Source organism: Seriola aureovittata, chromosome 10 (genome assembly GCF_021018895.1).
Source record: "Seriola aureovittata isolate HTS-2021-v1 ecotype China chromosome 10, ASM2101889v1, whole genome shotgun sequence".
Lineage (NCBI taxonomy): Eukaryota > Metazoa > Chordata > Actinopteri > Carangiformes > Carangidae > Seriola > Seriola aureovittata.
The window spans coordinates 8,800,872-8,821,448 of record NC_079373.1 but is presented as its reverse complement, the minus strand read 5'-3'; the positions used below and the strand labels follow the sequence as shown (position 1 = coordinate 8,821,448).

Sequence of the window (20,577 nt, the reverse complement as noted above, 5' to 3'; positions counted from 1 at the left end):
TTAATAATGTACCAGTCATTAATTATTTGTATTTAAGACAATTAAGTAGCTTACATTAAACTAGGCTACATTTACTAAGGTTGAACTTTAAACTAAGTTTAAATTCAATATTTAAATTGAATAAGTACTGTTCCTAAGAACAATTTAATAAGCTGTTCTTAAAAGGTTTTTTAGTCTCTATTGGATTTTATTTTCATGACAGCACATTTACAGTAAAGTTGAGTTTAAGCAGCTCTTATCATTAACAAGGCGTTTCCAGCAACAGAGCTTTGACAGAGTGTATACTCCCTGCCCAACAATAAAGAGCAGACAAAGTTAGAGATAGCAGAGTTTTGGAGACTAAGCCAGCGCTAAAAGGAGAGGGAATGTTGGACTCAAAACTGACAGAAGGCAAGATAGAGGACTGCTGTCGAAGTAGGTGTTTTGCTAACATATGTTGAGGCTGTGTAAGTTAGCCTTGATGTTTTTTCCTGTGCCAATGGTATAAAGAGGTCAATGGACATGGTCAACTACAGTGGCTGTGTCTGAAATCACCTACTCCCTAGTCCACTGTATCATGAGTTCGCCGTTTTGTAGAGGTGTTAGAATGTATAGGGAGAATTATTATACCCTACATAGTGGACTCATAGTATCCCACAATGCATCATGAAAAGTAGTGTACAACTGATGGCCACTAACCAAGCAATTAACACCATCAAGCTTTGCTCTTGTACTGAAAGAAAGAAAAACAGAGTGTAGTGTCTGCAAGTGTTTTTTCATTTTACCAGTGAGCTCGCTATATATAGTCATTTACATATGACTCCCTGAATAGTGAGTAGTGAATGAGTGAGTCTTTTTGGACACAACCAATATGACTCATTTAACTCACTCATTTATATAATTTATAGTAGGTAATGACGATGACTCTGATTCCCCATGAAATTACATGTAGCCTTTGAATAGACATGAAAACAACAGAGGGATGATCTGTTTCATGAGAAGACTGAAATAAGGAGTCCACATAATCAACCCTTCTGAGACAGTGGGGGGTATTGTAATATCAAAGGGATTCAGTGATGATTAATCCACATTATAGCTCACTGCCCCAACATCAAAAACATAAACAGAGCTCAAGCTTTCTGCCAGATTCTTGTTCTTCGAGCATGTTGACATATGAGTACACGTCTCTATTGGCATACAGATATACATGCAATTAGATCATCGACGGTCAGTAATAACTAACAATTAAAGAAAATAGAGAGAGAGAGAGAGAGAGAGAAATAAAATACAAAGCAAGTAGAAGAAGATAGAATAAATAGAATAAAGATAAATAAATGTCCACCTGCCCTACCCCTCCATCAGTTCACTTATCTGTTTCCAGTAAACCAGAGGCAAATTCTTTGCAAGGATGAGACTACAGTAATAGCCTATAGGAGTCATATTCCCAGAATAATTATTAGAGATTAGATATTATTTTGAAGTTATTGGTCCAGTATGTGAGAATTATGGGATATAGTAAAGCTCATGAGATAGTAGCATATCTTATTTTTTATAAACTGTAATAGACTAAAGGTAACACTTACTGTATTGTAAATGTTAAAACCCACATATAAAGGCAGATATTCTTTAGTGAGAGAAATTAAAGGTTTTAAAAGCATTAACGTTTTATAAAAAATATTTCTCAGGTCATATAGGGGAACCCGGACACCACTGTGGGAGCCACTGCTCCCTGGTCCGTGGAACAAGCAGGTCTAGCGCCCCCTAAGCTGACAGTCGTAACCCTTCATCCAATCTACGGGGACAGGACCGCGGCTCTGTCAGTTCCTTCCCCCGCTCTTGAGCGCCCGGCAATGCGGTGCTGAGCAGGTGTGAGCATCGTGAAGGACACACGGACAGACGCTGTTTGCCCGCCACAGAAGGTAAGGACACGGGGAGCACCGGGCAGACACAGTAAAAACTAATTTTTTTGACATTATTTCCAAAGAAGCCGGGCTCTGCATTTTGACAGCTAGGAAATCAGTGTTGTTTACAACAGGCTGAGTGGGATGTGCGGATGGAGAGGAGCTTATGCAGCCCTCCGCAATGCAGAATTGTTAACGATTTGGTACGAAGAAACTGCATTTTGCATTTCTGTGTCGTTATGACAGACGCGGGGAGATGCTGTGTGTGCAATACATGACTTATCGTGGCGTGGCGGGGTTGATGCTGTTACATGATCCGCAGCACATCCTGGCATGCACTTACCTCTCCAAAAAAATATTGATGCACAGAGTAGATGTAATGAATTGGTGATGTTTAAACCATACGTTGCACATCTGCTTTAAGTGAGTGTGAATTTTAAATTCAGCATTAATTAGACCACGCCAGAGGCCATAGTCTAATAGCGCCACACATACCGACGATTCAAACTGCCGCCTGCCTTAAAGCCAAGATTAGGAAGCACCCGACGACTGTAAACACTTTGATCTGGGGTGGAACTAAAACGCACGTCCTGGTGTTAGTGCTGCGATTGATTGAGGCATATGGTTCGGCTCTGTCATCTTTACTGGCAGATTGAGCCGTAGTGCTTAGTAATGGCCCATCGCTGGGTTATTCTATCAGGATACCAGGTGCGGAAGAAGGTGTCATGGGCGCGTCCTGACACACCAGACCAGGCTTCACTGAAGAGTAACTGTCCATGCTACTTTCAGGTGTCCTAGAGAGATTTCTAATGGGGTATTCATTATGTGGATAAATTAATATTTTTAATATAATTTCACTCACTTGCTCAATTTCTTAATTTTAATGGAGGTTTTCTCACTTATAGTTAAAAAATATCAAAATCTCACATTGGGTGAAAAAAATATGACTGGTATTCTAGATCTATATAGGCTTAATAATAGGAAATTGTTTTTAAATGCTTGAGCTCAATGAATAGCTGCAGTGGCTGTGGTCACTGTGAAAAAGCTATGTTGTGAAGTCTGTCTCCAAATCGAAATGTATTTGTATATATTATATCTCTATCACATAATGGGTTTAGAGAAGTACAATTATAGTGCTGTTAAATAATGGTTTGAGCGCATGGCTCTGAGAACAGTTCCCTGCAACAGACAGCAGAGTATCAATTAAGCCACCAAAACTTTCTATTGTGCCCTAATGAGCTTGTAATAGTGATTCATGATGTAATCAACACCGCCTAACTAGATAGGAAATTGCATCTCACGGGCCTCTTTGTTTGCTATTTACAATTCTAGGGTTGTTTTGCTTCTGTGAATGGTAGAGCTATTTTGGATAGGTTAACGCATGATGTAGGTTTATGAACTGATATTTTGTTCCTTTAAGAACTTACTGAAGGACTTGTGCCCCCGCACCTGTTACTTATAGCAATTATTTCTCATCCACTATGATTAGTTGCCACCATGCTTGAACTATTATGCCTCTGGATACTGCGCACTCAATCAATTTTTGACTAGATCTTTCATCTTAGCTTTTTTTGATATGTTTTTGCTATCCAGTGCCATGTGTGAGATTCTTCTCTCTGTGTTTATCCTGACTGAACCAGAGCCATAAATGTGGCACAAAATGTCAGCGGGATTCCATTGCTGCCTGTCAGATGGAGCACTTTATGAATCTTGTAAGCTTGACTGCTGTTAATGCATCCTGTGCCGGCCTGTGTACACCCCGAGGACAGACCATCTCCTTCATGCTAGGTGAATGAATTTACTCTGCTCAGAAGTATGCTAACCTACTGCATGCCGAGCAGCATCCTGCGTTTTATCCCCTTGCTCTGAAACGAAATATGTCTGAATATAGAGTTTGTAATAAGAAGTCCTTTTACATAACACTGTACTCTGTAAGATGTAGCTTTACAGTGACGCAATCCAAGGCTACAACCTCCATTAGTTTCACACTCAAATGAATCAACATAACCATCTTACCACTTGCTTTTCCTGTGGTCTGAAGCTTCAGTCGCACACTTCAGTTACTCAGTTATTGAGGTATCGAGGTAGACAGGGTAACCTCACCTGAGGCAGACTCCAGAGCTGTCTCCAGCCTCTGCATCTCCACTTCACCTCAGTCAACACTTAACTTATGAACATGAGTACATGGGTCAGAGAGATTGTTTTTTTTTTCCATCTGGTGTATGAACTTTTACTGCAAATCTGTCCAGTGCATTTTTTTGTATTTAGCAAGACAAAAAACTTTCCATTTCCCCATTTCCTTCAGACAGAACTGTCTTAATTTAAACATCATGATTTTGGTGCTCAAATCAGAATCCTGGATGTTTGCCATCTAAGATTAAGGTCATTTTAAAGTCGTTTTAGGAGATTAGATTTGTTTCCAGATGTCCTTCCAAACTCTTGGCGACAGATTATTGGGCAAAGAGTCAAAGTACTAGCTGAACAGAGGAAGAGGGTAGATTGTGTGTGTGATTTTGAAAAGACTCTAAACTGATTGGCAGTGTTGTCTTTTGGCATCAGCGGGGCTAGTTTGTAAGGTGCTGTTTGTTCTGTCACACTGAATGCAGTGTCAGTCACGCTGGAGGGAATACGTCCTGTAGACTTGTTTCATTGTGAAAGTGAATGTACTCGGAGAGGATATAGCAAGACGAGACAACCTTCACACACACACACACACACACACACACACACACACACACACACGCACACACACACACACACAAACTCCAGCCTTTATTGCTGCAGTTGTCTTCACGATGTGCACAGGCGCGCCTCGCTGTCCTGTTGACAAAACATGTGATGCTCTTCCTTTAGATTACTCGGCAATTTACGCACCGGTGATCAATAGCGAGATCCACTAATGGTACGGCAGTGAGGCAGAGACATGACGTCTTCTGTGTTTGCCTGGAGACAGACCACTCCTCTGTTCATGCCTGAGGAGAAAGGGCCTCAGTCCCCATCTGCCATCCCTGGCTAGCTGAATACAGTTTGCACTAGGCCTGCCATTGATTCTCCCACTGTGGACTGCTCCCTGCTCTCTGCATGCACGTGACCCATGGTTCTTATGAGGAGAGATGGAGCTAAGTGGGGAAAATTCTCAGGCACGGCGCACATTTGAATCCTACTTGTTGATGGTGCATTTAATTTGTGCAATTTTAGATTTGACATTGAAGCTAACATAAATAGTTTTTGTGAAGCTTTCAGATATTTGTTTTGTTATTATCATCCTGTAAAATGGTGATACTTGTTTGCATTGTAGAGCCAGTAGGTAGAAAGAAGAGCAATGCAAGTCAGTCACTTAGTTAACTGACAGAAAAGTAATCATTTGAAGACATCAACAAGCACATTAAGAAACTGTGATGGGCACTTTTTTTTATAAGTTTAAAAAGAAAGAAATATATAAACCAAATGATTAATCCAGAAAATAATTGAAGATCAAAATAATCTTTAGTTGGACCCTTAATGCAGGTGTCAACATTAGCAGCTAGCTGCATCCTTTAAGTACCTTACATTCTTTTATATGGATAGGACTTTCCTCTTAAATCATGCACTTTGTTTGACTGAATAAGGTTTGGTTGTCTCGGCTGATGTTATATTTCTGGGGTGCGGTTGCTTATTTGAATTTAATGATCTTGAATAGTTGCTCCCACCACTTCACACTTTTAACTCCAGATCCCATATGAATAATCATTCAGCCTCACTGGAGGGCTTTAGTATGTGCTTTCGCACAAATGCAAGTAGTTAAGTGTGACTCATCTAGTTCTTCTGCAGTCCATAATTTGTAACTGCTATCTATGATTGGGATGAAATACAGTATAGCCTGCATGAATGGTCTTTTGTTGATCTCTGTAAATGCAGCACATAGCTGAAGTTAAAAAATAGATTTAATATCAACTGTTGGCCTTTTCTCTATTTATAGCATTATAGCTCGTGGAGAAAAAATACTAGTTTAATGACAAGGTAAAAAAATGGCTTGTTTTAAGATAAAACTTGTCTCTTATGGTACAACATTTAATCTGCTCCCCTTTCCTTTATCAGTGTGATTTTGTTGGTTGATAAAGTGTTGAGCATCCTCAGTGACTCATGTGGTTCCTCCAGTTTGTCTATCGGCCCAAGTGATGTCTCATTCAAAATCTGATTACTCCATTTCCATTAAGATAATGTGGACCGGACAAGCAGGTAGTGTTCGGAAATTGCCTGGTATCTCCCCCTGTCATTCATGGGGGAAATAGAATGACTTAGATCAATGTCACTGAAGTGTTATCTCACAGTGGCTGGACTTTTCAGGTTCTGTGGCGAATCATTGGCCTGTTGGAGCATCTGAAGATCATCTTCTCAAAACCGCACTGTAAATAATATTGAGGAAAAAAATCATTTATTAAAGAGGTCACTATTGAACTGTGTATATGGCAAACTACTATTGTTCCAACTATTATTTTGAAACAGTATATCTTATTTTGGAATTAAACTTTTATTTTTTTGGTTCCAGCCCATCTGCATGTTCTAAAATATTGAGTTGATAATTTTTATTATATTTAGGAAGCGTTCAAATCTGTAACTAGGTTAGATTTCATGTCTTTTTGCTCATTCGTTGCTCAGCTTCCTCTGAGATAATTTTAGACTTTACAATCAAAGGAAATCTTTTGGGATTTATGGACTCAATTAAAGGGAGATTGCAAATGTGTGCCCTTCGCCTCCTAATTTCTGTTAACACTATAATCAGTCATTTTAGCTTTTCATGATAATATTTGATTTCCTTCAGAAAATTGTTTGTTTCCTTATTAGCAGGGCATACATTCAGTTTACGCAATAATATCAAGTTATTTGCTCATCAAATACCTAATTGCATTTTGGTTGTTGTTAGTCGGTACTAAAGAGGTTTGTATTTAATGATGATAGGAAGTAAAAGTGACAGTACTGCAAGGTTAACAAGTTCAGATGACATTTTCCCTAATTAAGTAGTCACTTTTAAGCATCTTAATGTGAATGGGTCTTAATTAAAGTACTCCTCAAAGTGTCAGATTACCTCTTGCGAATTTGTTTTACATTCCACTGAGCAGAAATACTGTTACACACAGTGGACTGATTTCTCACATGGGAGTCTTGAGCCATCTGTTTTTGCACCTTCGTGGTGCAGTCAGATACATTGTTTACAGGGCTTTTGAGAAGCTGGGCAGCCACACAACACTACATGCTATTTTGGTCCTGTAAGACATCACTTTCAGTTTCATGCAATTTAAATTTTACATCATCTGTAGGAGATGTTTTGGATGATGAAAAAGGTTGGAATAGAAATAATCACCATTGTTGCTAGCAAAGCCTTACCTTAACAACCATATCCCCTCTTACATATAGTAATTTATTCCATAATCTACACATGAAAGCTAATATTTAGCAGCATTATATTACTGCCGTATCCTTCATCATTGATATTCTCAGTAATGGGCTACATTGTTTTGGATTTAATCCTATTTAATCTGTGTTCATCATGGGGGTGTGAAAGCTTACTGTAGTTTCAACTGCTTGAGCTGTTATCTTACAGTGCTGGGGATAAAGAACAAGCCCGATGGCACAGGGAACTATCCAATTAGGTATTAAAGCGTCTTCCTCATTGCGGCCGAGCCACTCTTGGGGCCTTTGAGCAAGGCCTGTTGCTATGGTGCTGGGAGCATGTGTGGAAGACAAAACACAACTTCATCTACATGCTAGTTCAGCACGCATGCCTCCCAAGCATAACGACACTCCTCTGTTTATACATCACCTTTCATGTATACTGTGTGTTTGTTTTTCATGATAACCCAGCATTTGTTGTTTCATAGTGATGATGCGTGCAGCATGTGGTTGACAGCTCAGCCCTGTTCTGTAGATAGCATGCTAAACTGGAGTCATGAACTCTCCACCGGATGTGTGTTGAAAATAATGAATGACGGAGGATCAAAGGGGATTCTTGTACTAATCAAAAACGTCCTTGGTGAGAGGCACTAGTTCTTTAGCTGCCTGACCCCTAGCCTTCTGTGGGAGGGACTGCATAAATGAGAAGTGCAGATAGTGGATAGAAGGCTAATCGCGGAGAGAGCCCAAAGGCGAAGGCCTCCTGGCACGTGGAGTGAATACTGAGGAAGCCAAACCCTTGGGAAGCCTCATTATACATTTAGGGGCGTCCTGTTTTCCCTTTCTCTGGACAGCTGGACAGCTAAATTGTTTGTGGATCAATAGTTTAGCTTCCTACTGGCTCCATGGAGTGAGTGAAGTGCATTTAAACCAAGAAATCCCATTACGCTTGGCAGAGATGGGAAGCATAGCACTACAGGCCTCAGTGCTATTGCTATGCCCATTATTCAACCTGCCTGTTTACCTGCAGTGCTTCTGCTGAGACCACCCATAGTCATGTTATGCTCATGTTATCAAATTATTTTTGATTTCCATTTTCTTTGCTACACAGTTTCTTCCATAAATGTCCCATGGTATCCCAGAGTTCCTATTTGATGATAGTTTTTGAAGATAGTGCTTCACGAACCACATTTCGGAGACATTGCTTTCCCTTGAGAGATCTTCACTAACAGGATCGATTGAAAGTTTTAAGGTTGTGTTGTGCTCCCCTGCCGACCGGCTCATTGTATATTAACCTTGCTTATTATGACCACAGCCTGGCTGCAGCATGTCTGTATTTATTCACTACTTATTTAGAATGCCTGTTGTTTTTCAGTCCAGCTCTTTGGGTATGTAAAAGACAGAGAGAGAAAAGGGGTAGAGAGAGAAGGAAGGGGGTTTGGGGGTATAATGAGAAACAGAGAAGAACAAAACATTTGGAGCTCTCCCTTCATTCCTTAGATCAGTGTAACCAGAAATAAAAGCTGTGGCTGGTGCAGGCTCTGGGCTGTGGGCCGCCGCTGTCCTCTCCTGGCTCTCTTGTTGTGCTGCCTGTGTGTTGGTGTTTTGCTGGTCAGCCTCCGAGCTCCCGGGCCCTCGGCTGTATCTCTACATGAAGAGCCCATTGATGTGGGCAACATTAGCATTCGATGTAGGCGAGCACGACAAACAGGTTGGTTTTCCGTTTCACACTAACAAACCTGTTCTCTCTGGATCCTCTCAAAGGGTCTCAAATCAACCCTCTTGTTGCATAGCTAATGAACAAGGATAAAAGAGGTCAAAGAATGCTTATGTAGCCCTCTTCAGTCTGAGCAGTGTACTCTTTGTATAAAGCTTCGCCCTGCCAACTGACATGTCAGGCCAGCACTTTTCAGCTGGTGTGACACTGTCACATCTGGCCCACAAACTCACAAGGTGATGTAACCACCTGCGTCATGTTTTCTGTAAGTCCTAGTGGGACAATACACCAGCACTAATAGCTTCCGACAAACTACCCTAAAATGTCCCTGAACAAAAGTTGTTCTTTTCGGTTGGCATATCATTATTAAGATCTGAATCCAGCATTCGGGGGGAATCTGGCTGACTTATTCATGAGACTTGTGCACTAATTATGCTTCAGATTCTTTTCCTTGGCTTAGTTTGTAGCTGCAGGAGCTTCTGTTGCAATCTGCTAATTCATGCTGCTGATATTATTCTCACAGTTTTACTTAGCAACAGCAAATTGCCCCTGAGAAGAAGTGGCTAATATTACCCCATGAAAAAAAACACATGTGATCTTGGTGTTCTCCATCTCTGTGTTTTAATTATCATGAGTCAGAGTATTGGCTGAGCAGGTTATTTGGATGCCGAGGCAGGGGGAGAGAGGGAAGCCAGCTTCTTAATTGCAGAAATGTTCCTTCTACCACATACCATTCCAGCATAACTGTAGAGGAATTCATATTTACAGTATTCAGGCAGATAATGAAGATGTAAGTGGAGATACCACCCTTAAAATTCTCTTTACTGGCTGTCTAGACTGAGGGAGATGTCGAAATTCACAACATCAATTCACTGCCAGACTGAAAGACTCTCTCACATTATTCCATGGAGAAAAATAAGCCACACATGCATATTAATGAAGTATTTCTTCACAGTTCAGTAGGGCATGGTGGTGGACAGTTTCCATACTGTACGTGTGGGCCTTGAGGTGAAATGTGTCAGTAGTATTGCGGCCAGTGTCCCCGGTTGGATTATTCATGAGGAAGGTGTAATGGCAGTGAGTGGAGGAAAGGGCATCCAGAGGTGAATCTGACTGGGAGAAAGAGCATTGAATCCTTTTTTTTTTCCTGAGCTCTTGTCACCCCCCCCTCCCCTTTTAGCAATACCCTGACTCTTATCTGTAACACACAGTTCCACTCATGTTGCACACACAGGGCCACAGTGTGTGGAGGACAGACGGAGCGAAGGGCACAGCGTCACAGTCATGCAAGTACACATACCAACCCCCTAAACATACTCACAAACCCACACTCATATGCACAATGGAAGGAAAGGAGGAGGGGTTGTACTTGTCTTAATTCCCCTGCAACACGGGACGACCAGACAAAGCAAAACACTGCTCTTCTATATGACTGAAGGGGGATGGAGACTACTCTGTGTTTATAGAGACTGCTGGAGTATATAATGTTATTCACATTGACCCATGACCAACCAGATTAGGACTGGACTCATGTACAATGAAATGAAAAGGTTGCAAAAAAAAAAAGCATGGCTGCAACAACTGTATATATTAAGTATCACATTAAATAATTGATGAATCACATTTTCCACAAGAAATTAAAAAAGAAATGAATATGAATATGACACTGGAGCCAGGGAGATGGTTGGCTTAGCTCTCTGGATCGATGTCTTCCTGGAGTCAATGTGAGGCTGCCAGAGATCCAGGGGAAACCCCAGGCTACTGCTGGGCAGAGCCAGGCTAGCTGTTACCAGAGAGAGAGATAAGGACAAAAATTGGACTTCAACTTTATACTTTGAAAGCAGGTCACAGTAACATCAGCCATAATAGAAAAAAAAACAAAATTCTAGCAGTTCCAATACGACTAAGCTGTTACTTACAGTTAAAGGTGATTTGCCAAACTCGTAGATTTGTGATCATGCCAGTTTCCTTTGGCATTGGGGGCCATCTTAGCAAATTTGGAAGTTGTTCTGTCTGTCTGGCAGTCCTTTGATTTTCTTGGCAACCACTCATCTGATCGACTTCAGCATGGCAGGTGTATTGCTGGGGACCCAAGGAAATTCAGTGTTGACTGTGAAGTTGTTTGGATGAGTGGTTGTCAAGACTCTAACCCCCCATTTATTTTAAATTGTGCTTGTGATAAAAAATATATACACATATAGTCAAGCAGAAAACTGGATGTCCCTTACCATGGCAATGGTAGACGCTTCGAAGCTTCAAGCAATTCATGTCATCCCAATATTCTTCTCATCTACCATAACTCTAGTGTCAAACTGGTCCTTTCAAAGCAAAATGGAAATGATCTGAAATTGCACAATTAATTTAACAATTTTTTGTCATTTTTTTTTGCCAAGTCCTTCAATTGTGAGATCTGTTGAATAAACCCACCAGATTGTAGGTGTATGATCCCCGTGAGTACTCTCAGGGCAGTCGAGCAAAAGCGCCTATTTGAAGCATAACATACGGAGAGCCGCTTAACCTAGTTTGGCTTTCTTGCTGCTACTGCAGGGAAGGTGAGCCTGATTGGAAATGCTGTTACCCTTGTAGCTGCATGGATTGTCATATGAGCTATGTCTTGAACAGCAGTTTGGCTGTGTGCAAACAGATCCAAAACAATGAACAGATTTCCTTATGTAAAGTGAGGATCTCAATTTATTTGTATTTATTTATCCATTATTTAGCCGGGAAGGTCCCACTGAGATACACAATCTCTTCTTCCAGGGAGTCCTGGCCAAGACGGCAGCACAAGCAGTTTCACATAAAATTCACATTAAAACACATACAACAAAAGCAACATGTTGGAAATAGTAAAAGAAGAGAGGCTTACAGGCCGTACCAGTGATATAAACTAAGGATTATGTAAAACAACAACATGTTTCCTTCGGGGCAGTTTGTAAAAGATCTTTAAAGTATTAAAAGAAGGAAGTGCTTCTAAGGTAACACTATTTTGCAGCTCATTCCATGCTCAGGGTGCATACGAGGAGAAAGCAGTTTCACCATGCTCTAAGTGCACCCTGAGGATATTTAACAGGAGTTGAGTCTGAGATCCAGTGCTGTAGTTGCAGGAACCTAACAATGTGTTAGCAATAAATAACAATGTGTCTTTTTCTCTTCTGATACAAAGAGGACCATCCTAAAGAGCCACATAAAATACAATGGTAAATGCGTGAGCCTGCATCTGTTACAAAGCGTAATGCGGGATGATCTGCAGAGTCTGTTTTTTTAAGTAGAGAAGAAGGTGCATGAATGTAAATTACATCTCCATAGTGTAAAATAGATAGAAACAAGCTTTGCATAAGTTTCTTTCTGGCCTCGAATGGAAAGCATTTTTTAAAATGAATCTCAGTGGAATTCAATAGATTATCGATATCAGTACGCACATACGCCATCTGCCTAGATATTTGTAAGAAGTGACTATACATATACCATCTAATATAAGGATAGTGAAAGCTCATACACTTTTGCATCTCCATTGGCTGAATGATGTCATGATGTATCAATTTTGTGTTTGAAGATTTTGGTTTTAGTAGAGACAGCATTGTCAGTCATAGTCGCAGATTTATCAACACTGTTGGTTGATCGTGGTGTGGCATGGTGATCTGAGCTCTCCCTCTCAATGCATTTCCCTCCGTTATTGTCGGTTGTTTAAGTGGGCACCTGTTCTGTGTTATGAGCCATGATCACATGGTGTGACTTGGCCAAGAGGCACCAGATGACTCAGGTCTTTGCCCAGGCTGTTCTCATTGTCAGTCGGCACACACACTGCTTTCCAACAGGCCGTCTGACTGTGGCCATGTGCTCTGCAGTAAACACAGGTGACTGGGTTTGTTGACATGAACACTCTGTTCCGGACGTGAACCTATATGATGGTGGAGGGGCCTCGTCAGGATAAAGTGCTTTTTCTCTTTGTAAATATCCACAACTTAACAGAATCATTTGATCGTTACAAACAATTAAAAGAGGAACATTAAATTGGATAATGTGTTCACATGGCTTGATATGTCAGCAAATCTGAGCTTGTCCCAGCTGTCATATTCAGATTTCTGGCAATTTGAATAACGAGCTCACGCTGAGTGTTTTAACAGTATATGCTGCTTTTCAAGGAAGGAGTATTTGAGTGCCAAATAACAGGGGAATATTATTTTATACATAAATGTGCCCATTGAGAGAAACTCTGCAGCCTGCAGTGGCACAAATAGTAGAGGAAGACTTCCTGATGGGTAGGCATGAATATGCATGGTGGTGCTTAAAAGCACTGGCACAGACTAATACAGTATGGCAGTCAATGAATTCACAGAGCCGGCTTTGTCTCGTCTACTTTCAACTCTGGAGGAGGTGTCTGAGCCTCTTGTTTGAACTGTTCAACCCTAAGTGCCACTGTAGAAATCTCAGAGGGAAAAATCTCTAATCTTTCTCAGGAAAATCTTTCAATCTTATAAATGTTATATCATATGAGGAGCCTTAGTTTGTTGTTAATTATATTTTCTCTCTCACAACTTAATTACTTATTTATCAGTAAGAGTGTTGGGTGTTTACATTCTTGCCCAACTTCGAAATATGATATTTCATTTGAGATTCATTGGGTTTGAGTTGGTCTTATGAATCATTAAGTGGTAAGTTACCAATGTAAACAACTCAGCATGTCTATAGTGCACTAGAGATCGTTAAAAAGGCCTGTTAGTCTGCTCTCCCAAACCCCTTTTTGTAGTCCACACATATTCTAGACAGGCACCACTGTTAAGTGGCAGGGGGATTGTTTGTTTCTCTCTCTCTCGTTTCCTAGAATAATCTGTCATCCTTCCACATCTGCCATGGAGAGAAAATCTGGAAATATCAGATGTAAACAAATATATGCAGGGTTCGCTGTCAAATTCTCAAAGCTACAAATTGCACAACCCTGCCCTTGGCAATAGGGCTGCTGTTGCATCAAAGCTGCAGCAGCACTGGGAGTTAACAGCCACAAAATCAAATTATCATTCCCAAAGCTTCAGCACATCCAGTCCCTGCATCACTCTGCTGCCCCTGTCTGCATTTCCCATGCTTCTGTTTTCATCCATTCTTCTGCAGTACATATGTTGCTCTGTGGTTTGATAGAATGTGAGGGACGCCACAGGTTTCCCCCACAAGTAACCTGGGCCGATTCTGCAGAGAAAAATAAAAAAAGAAACACATGTGGATAGACTCGGACACATTGTCTTGATTTACAACAGTGCAAACATACTGCAACCCACTGCTGATTGTGAGGAAACCTAGAACCTAAGAGTACATACTGTATATACTTTAATCCGAGCGGTCAAAATATGGGGATTTTCTGTATTGTGTACTTGAGACCTTAGTGTAATTACTGTGAACAAACAAGATGAATAAAAACTCTGCAAACAGAGAGCTTCTCATAATGGTGAAGTGAGGGAAAGGCTGATGGTAGATGTCCAGGGTGAATTCCTGCTCACTGAAGGAGAAAAGGGGAGAAAAAAGCACAATGGCATGTGAACAGGGGACAAATAGCAACACTCATCATTACAGAAGCTAAAGAGGTTAAAAGATGAGAGTAGCTATGCACTGTAGTTTTATTAGAGACAGCATATCCCATGAAAATACTATAACTAACAATAAATTGATCCTACAAACAAGTGCACTGGCTGGCATGTTCCTTCATTGCCAGGTACTTGGAAATGTAGCCTATTTTGAGTCCATGCCACATGTATTGTCTTTGTACCATAAATACTTGCTAGCACAGCAGATCCACAACTGAAAAAATAATGATTGCCAAAAACAACAGTGCCCTGTTTTAGGAAATTATTATTTTTATTTTTAAAATTTAAAGTACTGTATATATTTGTGACCAGTTTCAAGACTTTTTTTTGGAATGAATGGGCCTGGGGCTGAGAGCCACACACAGACTAGGAAGAAATCAGAGACGCACAAAATATTGTTGGTTTTGGTCTTTTCTGACAAAAAGAAAAATACAGAAGAACATCAGACTTAATATTTAAGTGGGTCGCGTCTTAGTAAGAAACACATGGGACACATGAACACTAAAAACAGCACTGGAAATAAAGCCAGTAATCTTCTTAATTATGGTGTTAATTGATTGCCGCTGTGATACCACGGTATCAGTCCCGTATAAATGAATCAATACTGTGCAATTGATCCAACGTCTCTGACTCAGATTTGCTTGAGCTGTAATAACAAACTTCGATTAATCTCCTGATGGATTCCATTCCGATGCTCTGTATGGAAATACATGAGTGAATTGATTTATAAATGTCGATGACTGGCTGGTTGTCTCATCCACATCCACAAAGACATTGCTGTATCTCTTGCAGTGAAAAGCATCTTGTTTGAGTGTGACTGTCACTGACTCACATTGTGTCTCAATGGTCATTATATCCTCATGTGCTTGGAATGTACATTTTTTCTTCCATTTTATAATTACTGCAGCTTCTGGTGTAAAAGACCAACTAAGCATTGAGGTATGGGAACACTGGGCTCTTCAGCTGACTTGCACATATACCCTCACACACTCTTAGGTTGCTGGGTTTCCCTGAAAAATACTGAAATTTAGCAGTGTGTGAAGATGAGGATTGTTTGATTTGATTGTATGTCAAACGACTGCGGAGGAAGGTAAAGATTACAGCCATTCCACAGATCTGTGTCTGCCAATAGTCCCCAGACTCCTCCATTCATATCATCTCACCTACAGTTTGTTCAAACAGTTTCCTGAGTGGACGTGGATAATGACAGAATAGCTCACTGGTGAGATGCTGCTTGTGGACAGGAAAAGGAAGGATTGGTTGTTTGCCACTGATGGACGCTGTTCTCTGCGTAATGCTTTGACATACAATATTGATTAACAGACAGCTTGATGTTTTGTTTTCAGTTCCCTACTCTGCCGTTATGGGAAGGAGATCATGTTTGTTTGTGTTTCAGCATTATTTTTTACAGAGAGTGTCATAGAGAGAAAGAGAGTGTGTCAAAACTTCAGGACAGTGGGAGCTATAAACATGGGACCCGAGTCCTGCGTCTGTGACCTTGTTTGCTAATTAAGTGTCAGACCTATTTTTCCACTCCAGAAAAAAAGCTCTTATCTTAGGGCTTAGATTGCCAGAAGGCGATGGGAACACTCATTTTGCTACCACTGGCTGGCACCTCGGGGTCTTTGTCTTTGTATGTGGGTGTGTGTGTATGTGAATAAAAGACAGGGCTATCATTAGATGCTACTGCATGGGTAGCCCTTTCTTATGAATACTGCATAAAGCTGTGAACACAGATGTAACAACACAGTATAATGCTGCAAAAATGTCACTGTTGCTGTCACAAGTATTGGCTCCAGTGATCACACAGGCCCAGTGCTCAAGACTCGATGCAAATCCTTAGACAAACAGTACATTTGTCAAAATTATTTTAATATAAATAATGTGGTATAAGATTCAATATCTCCTGGGATTTGGTAATGGTAATTTTAAGTTATGTCCTAAAAGTTGACTTTTCCATGTCTTTAAAGTTGCTACATGAAATGATTTGCTACATAGCAAAACACAGTCATAAACAGCCATTTACTCACCAGTCTAGAAGAACTACGTTGTGAGTTCAGCATTAAATGTCATTCCTTAGCTCGGCAGATGCTCCAGCAGTAGAAAGCAACGCTAATGTTAACTCTTGCACTATATAGTGAATCAGCCATTTTGTAGTGCTGTTCGAAATTTCAACTGTAGGTTTTATCCACTATATAGTGCACTACAAAATTGTTGCAACACACACCAAAATGTAGTGTACAGAAGCTGTACATCTATTAAAATGCATCCATGTGCACGCTACATCGATCGAGACCATCATGCATTGCGGCCTGTCTCATGAAAGTGCCGCAAAAGAAGACGTCATCTCGCTAACAGGTTAGGCTGTAAGGTTAGTTCTAGATGATGTGATTTTATTACCAGTTGAGAGTGCATGGTGCTCCTCTGACGTCTCTGACATCAGCTGCTCCTCCCCTCCTCTGCCTGAGCAGCAGGATTTCAAAAATTATTATTAAAGTGACTGTTGGGATCATATTTGAAAACAACACAAACTGACAAAACAGTAAGAACTGACAAAAACAGAGTAAAGATTGCTCTGCAGACACAAATGAAAATATACTAAATACATGAAAGATGTGTAAAAATTGCACGTTTTTAAATAACATATATTTTAATCAAGTTTGCCTAATACTTCTGAATATCTGGCGCATAATTATGTAGCAATTTAACATTGAAGTAGTATCCAAAATGTATCAACTGCTCTCTGCACTTATCCCCAAGTTCTCTGTGGCAAATACTATAGAGTGAGTGAGTGAGTGAGTGAGTGAGTGAGTGAGTGGACAATCCGAACACATCTTATCACTTCTTTTCTTTTAATAAAGTTAGCATGCTAATCAGCTAGCCCCGAGCTGTCCCTTCTTGTAATACTACTTTGCGATAGTGAGTCACTGTGGCGTCCAGCATAGGCGGCGCCCATTTTGAGCCAGGCCCACCCATTCAAGCCAATCAGAAGAATATGTTTTGGGGATTAAAATGTTCATCCAATTGCCAGCTTTAGCTGAGCTCATGTGAAGCTAACTTCTCAGTCAATCAGCAGCTTTCTATCATACGTGAGTGCCCGCCCCGAGGCTGCGTCATCAGCATGTGACCCGAATGAAATGAATGAGTTTGTTTGCGCGCAGTCAGGAAGAAAGAAATGTGTAACGTTACAGGTAAAGGGAAAAAAGAGAGACGGAGTTTAAGATGGCGAAACAAAGCAGCTTACTTGTTTTTTTTAAACAAAAGACGCTGTGTTGAGCAGGAGGAAACTCCACTTGATTTCAATGCGAGTGCTAGTTTAAAGGCCAGCTCAGCCGTCCGGCCCCGCTCCCAAAGCAACGCTAATCCTCCTCCTCCTCCTCCCCCTCCTCCTCCTTCATCCATCCCCTCACAGTCATGTCAGCAAGGGAAAGAGAAAGGCAAATAATGTTAACGGCAGTGTCTCTGTCTGTTTGTCTGTCTGCACATTTTCTGGGGGGAACACTATTGGCAGCAGCAGACAAAGGTAACATATGATGGCGTTATGTGTTATAGGAGGCAGGGTTCAGCAGCAGCCTAGCACGTCGCAAGTTCCCCGACCCAGAGACATGTCACAAGCACCATTTCCATGTCTCTCTCTCTCTCTCTCTCTCGCTCTCTTTTCTGTTCAATCTGAGTACTGGTATGTTGTAACATTGTAGCTTGGTTGGTTAAATAAATGGAGAGAGACAAAACTTCCAAAGATATATTTCCGTTTTGATATGTTTTGTGTAGTCAATAAGAGAGAGAAATGAAATCTGCGGATGCTGTTGCAGGTTGCAGCGCGGTGCTGTGTTTTTCCTTTTTTTATTGGCCCATCCATTTTTCTGTAGGCCCACCCATTCACAAAATCCTGGCGCCGCTACTGGCGTCCAGTCTGCCCTCAGTCCAACATGAGAGGATGAAGAAGTAGTGCTGCCCAGAGGGTGTATTCTAACCTCTTGTCTTGTAAACACAACGATTGGCTGAAGCTCTTGCTCTTGCTAACCCTAACCCTATCCATTATCACAACCATCACCCATTCCCGGCAAGAAACCTCACTCAGCGGCAGAGGAAATGTAAATATAGTCCTTATAGCTTTAACAGAAGCGTTTCATTTAAATGACATAATTACTCGGGGTTATGTGATTGTTCTCAAGCAATAAAATGAACAAATTGACCAGACCAGATCAGTTGATGTCATTGGTTGACAAATCAGTTGCTTTACCAATCAATTAGCCAGTCGACAGAGTTTTAATCAGCAACTACTTTGATCATAGTTTGTCATTTTTAAGCAATAATGCCTCAAGTGTATCTGTTTCAGGTTCTTAGTTGTGAGTTTTTGCTGGATTTCATATGTTTGTGATTTGGACTGTTGGTCTGACAAAACAAGCAACATGTTGTATCATTGCACATATTGATACTGAGGTAATTGTTTTAAAACACAGCAGTATTATAGTTTGCTAATGACCTGATCTGTGTTAATTCCTATGTGGTGATTATAGCTACAAATGGTTTCTCTCTGCGGAATATATCTCTGATGATATGAGAATATAGTTTCCATGATAGGAGATTGCACCCATATACGTAGCTTACCCCTGCTCACACTATTGGAGAGACGTAGTATTAAAAGAGATTGTTGTTTTATTTCTTGCTGTTGCCTTGACATCAAATTCAAGGTTCATCATACCGGTCTGTAGAGTTGTTCTCTTGACATATTTCCTCTTGTCTCTTTGCATTTAGCTGCCCACTTTACATTGTATGTGTTTTGTTCAGCGAGCATGAAAATTGCCCTATTTAATGACGACCTCCCATGCTTCTCAAGATGCATTACCTCTTGAATCACTGAGAAAAACTCATTGACCTTACTTCTAAAGGCTCCTACCGAAACTCCATAGAAGGTGCTGCTTTAAGTGAACAACAGATTTCACTTCAGATTTCTGGTTTATCCCTATTGTGTTGGACATTGTTATGTGCTAGAGCCGTAGGGCATAAGTGACTGTTTCTCCAGCCCCAAAAAGAGCAGCATTGTGTATGCGACATATATCAGTCACTTGAATGCCAATGTTGACCTATATGTGAAGGCCTGGGTCAAAGGAGGGGCAGGCTAGCCAGAGCATAGGGCAGATATCTAGTCTAATGAGGCTTAATGTAGCGCCCAGTGACACGACATGCGTCAGACTGTGGCTCTCTCACGGACAGCCAAGAGGAAGACAGGATTTATGTGATACCTTGGTGAGTTCTTTGAACTGAAACAGTTGTGTGTTTTCACTGTACTTATTGTTGTGTAATGCACACCACTGTCTTCTGGATGAAAATATCACACATGAAACCCTTCATACATGCATGCACACATTTAATGGAGACTCTGTATCCTCTCTGACACAACAGGGAATATACTCTATCTCTGTCTCTTTCTCAGTCTTGCTCTTAGCCTCTGTTATTTCACACATAGATGCTTGTAAATACACCTCCAGATTGGATAATTCCTGATTCTAAATTGATTAATCCATTGGTTAATTGAATTCGTAGACATGCTATGTTTGACAGGACAGACAGTGGAGGACAGGAGAAGATGGACTGACTTCCTAAAGGGGGGTGGGATGGATGCAGAGAATTCAGTGTGACTCCCAACCTTATTATCTATGCTTTGATGACTCCTCTGGTTCAAGAATCAATACAGTCTGATTGGCTCCAGGGGCATAGGGCCCACTACAGGAAGCGGATATCGCTAAACTATCCATTATGGATGAGGAGGAGTGTAAGGACAGATGAAAGAGGAAGAGAAAGAAAGAAAGGTAGACAGGGGAGAAGGAGAAGTAAGAAGGTGGAAAGACAGGAAGGAGGGATGAGAAGAAGGGGAAGCAAGGGATGGGTGGAAGAGCTGATTCAGAAGAGGGTTGAGTGGAAGAGGAAGAAGAACTGAAGGTGAAGATTGCAGCAGGGCAGTGAGACTTGCAACGTGTCTTGTTTTTTGGTTTCTCAGCTGTAGCTCAGCTGGTTCCTGTTGTTCCCCTATTGT

At 40.9% G+C, this 20,577-nt stretch overlaps 1 protein-coding gene across 1 annotated transcript in view; it reads left to right on the top strand.

Annotated features, from left to right (window-relative positions):
* The first annotated feature begins 1,725 nt into the window (after positions 1 to 1,725).
* The window catches only part of LOC130176144 (contactin-1a-like), a 65,383-nt gene continuing 46,531 nt past the window's right edge, over positions 1,726 to 20,577 (top strand). The window contains exon 1 of the mRNA XM_056387068.1: positions 1,726 to 1,898. The gene's annotated coding sequence lies outside the window, so the exon portion shown is untranslated. The remainder of the gene's footprint in view (positions 1,899 to 20,577) is intronic.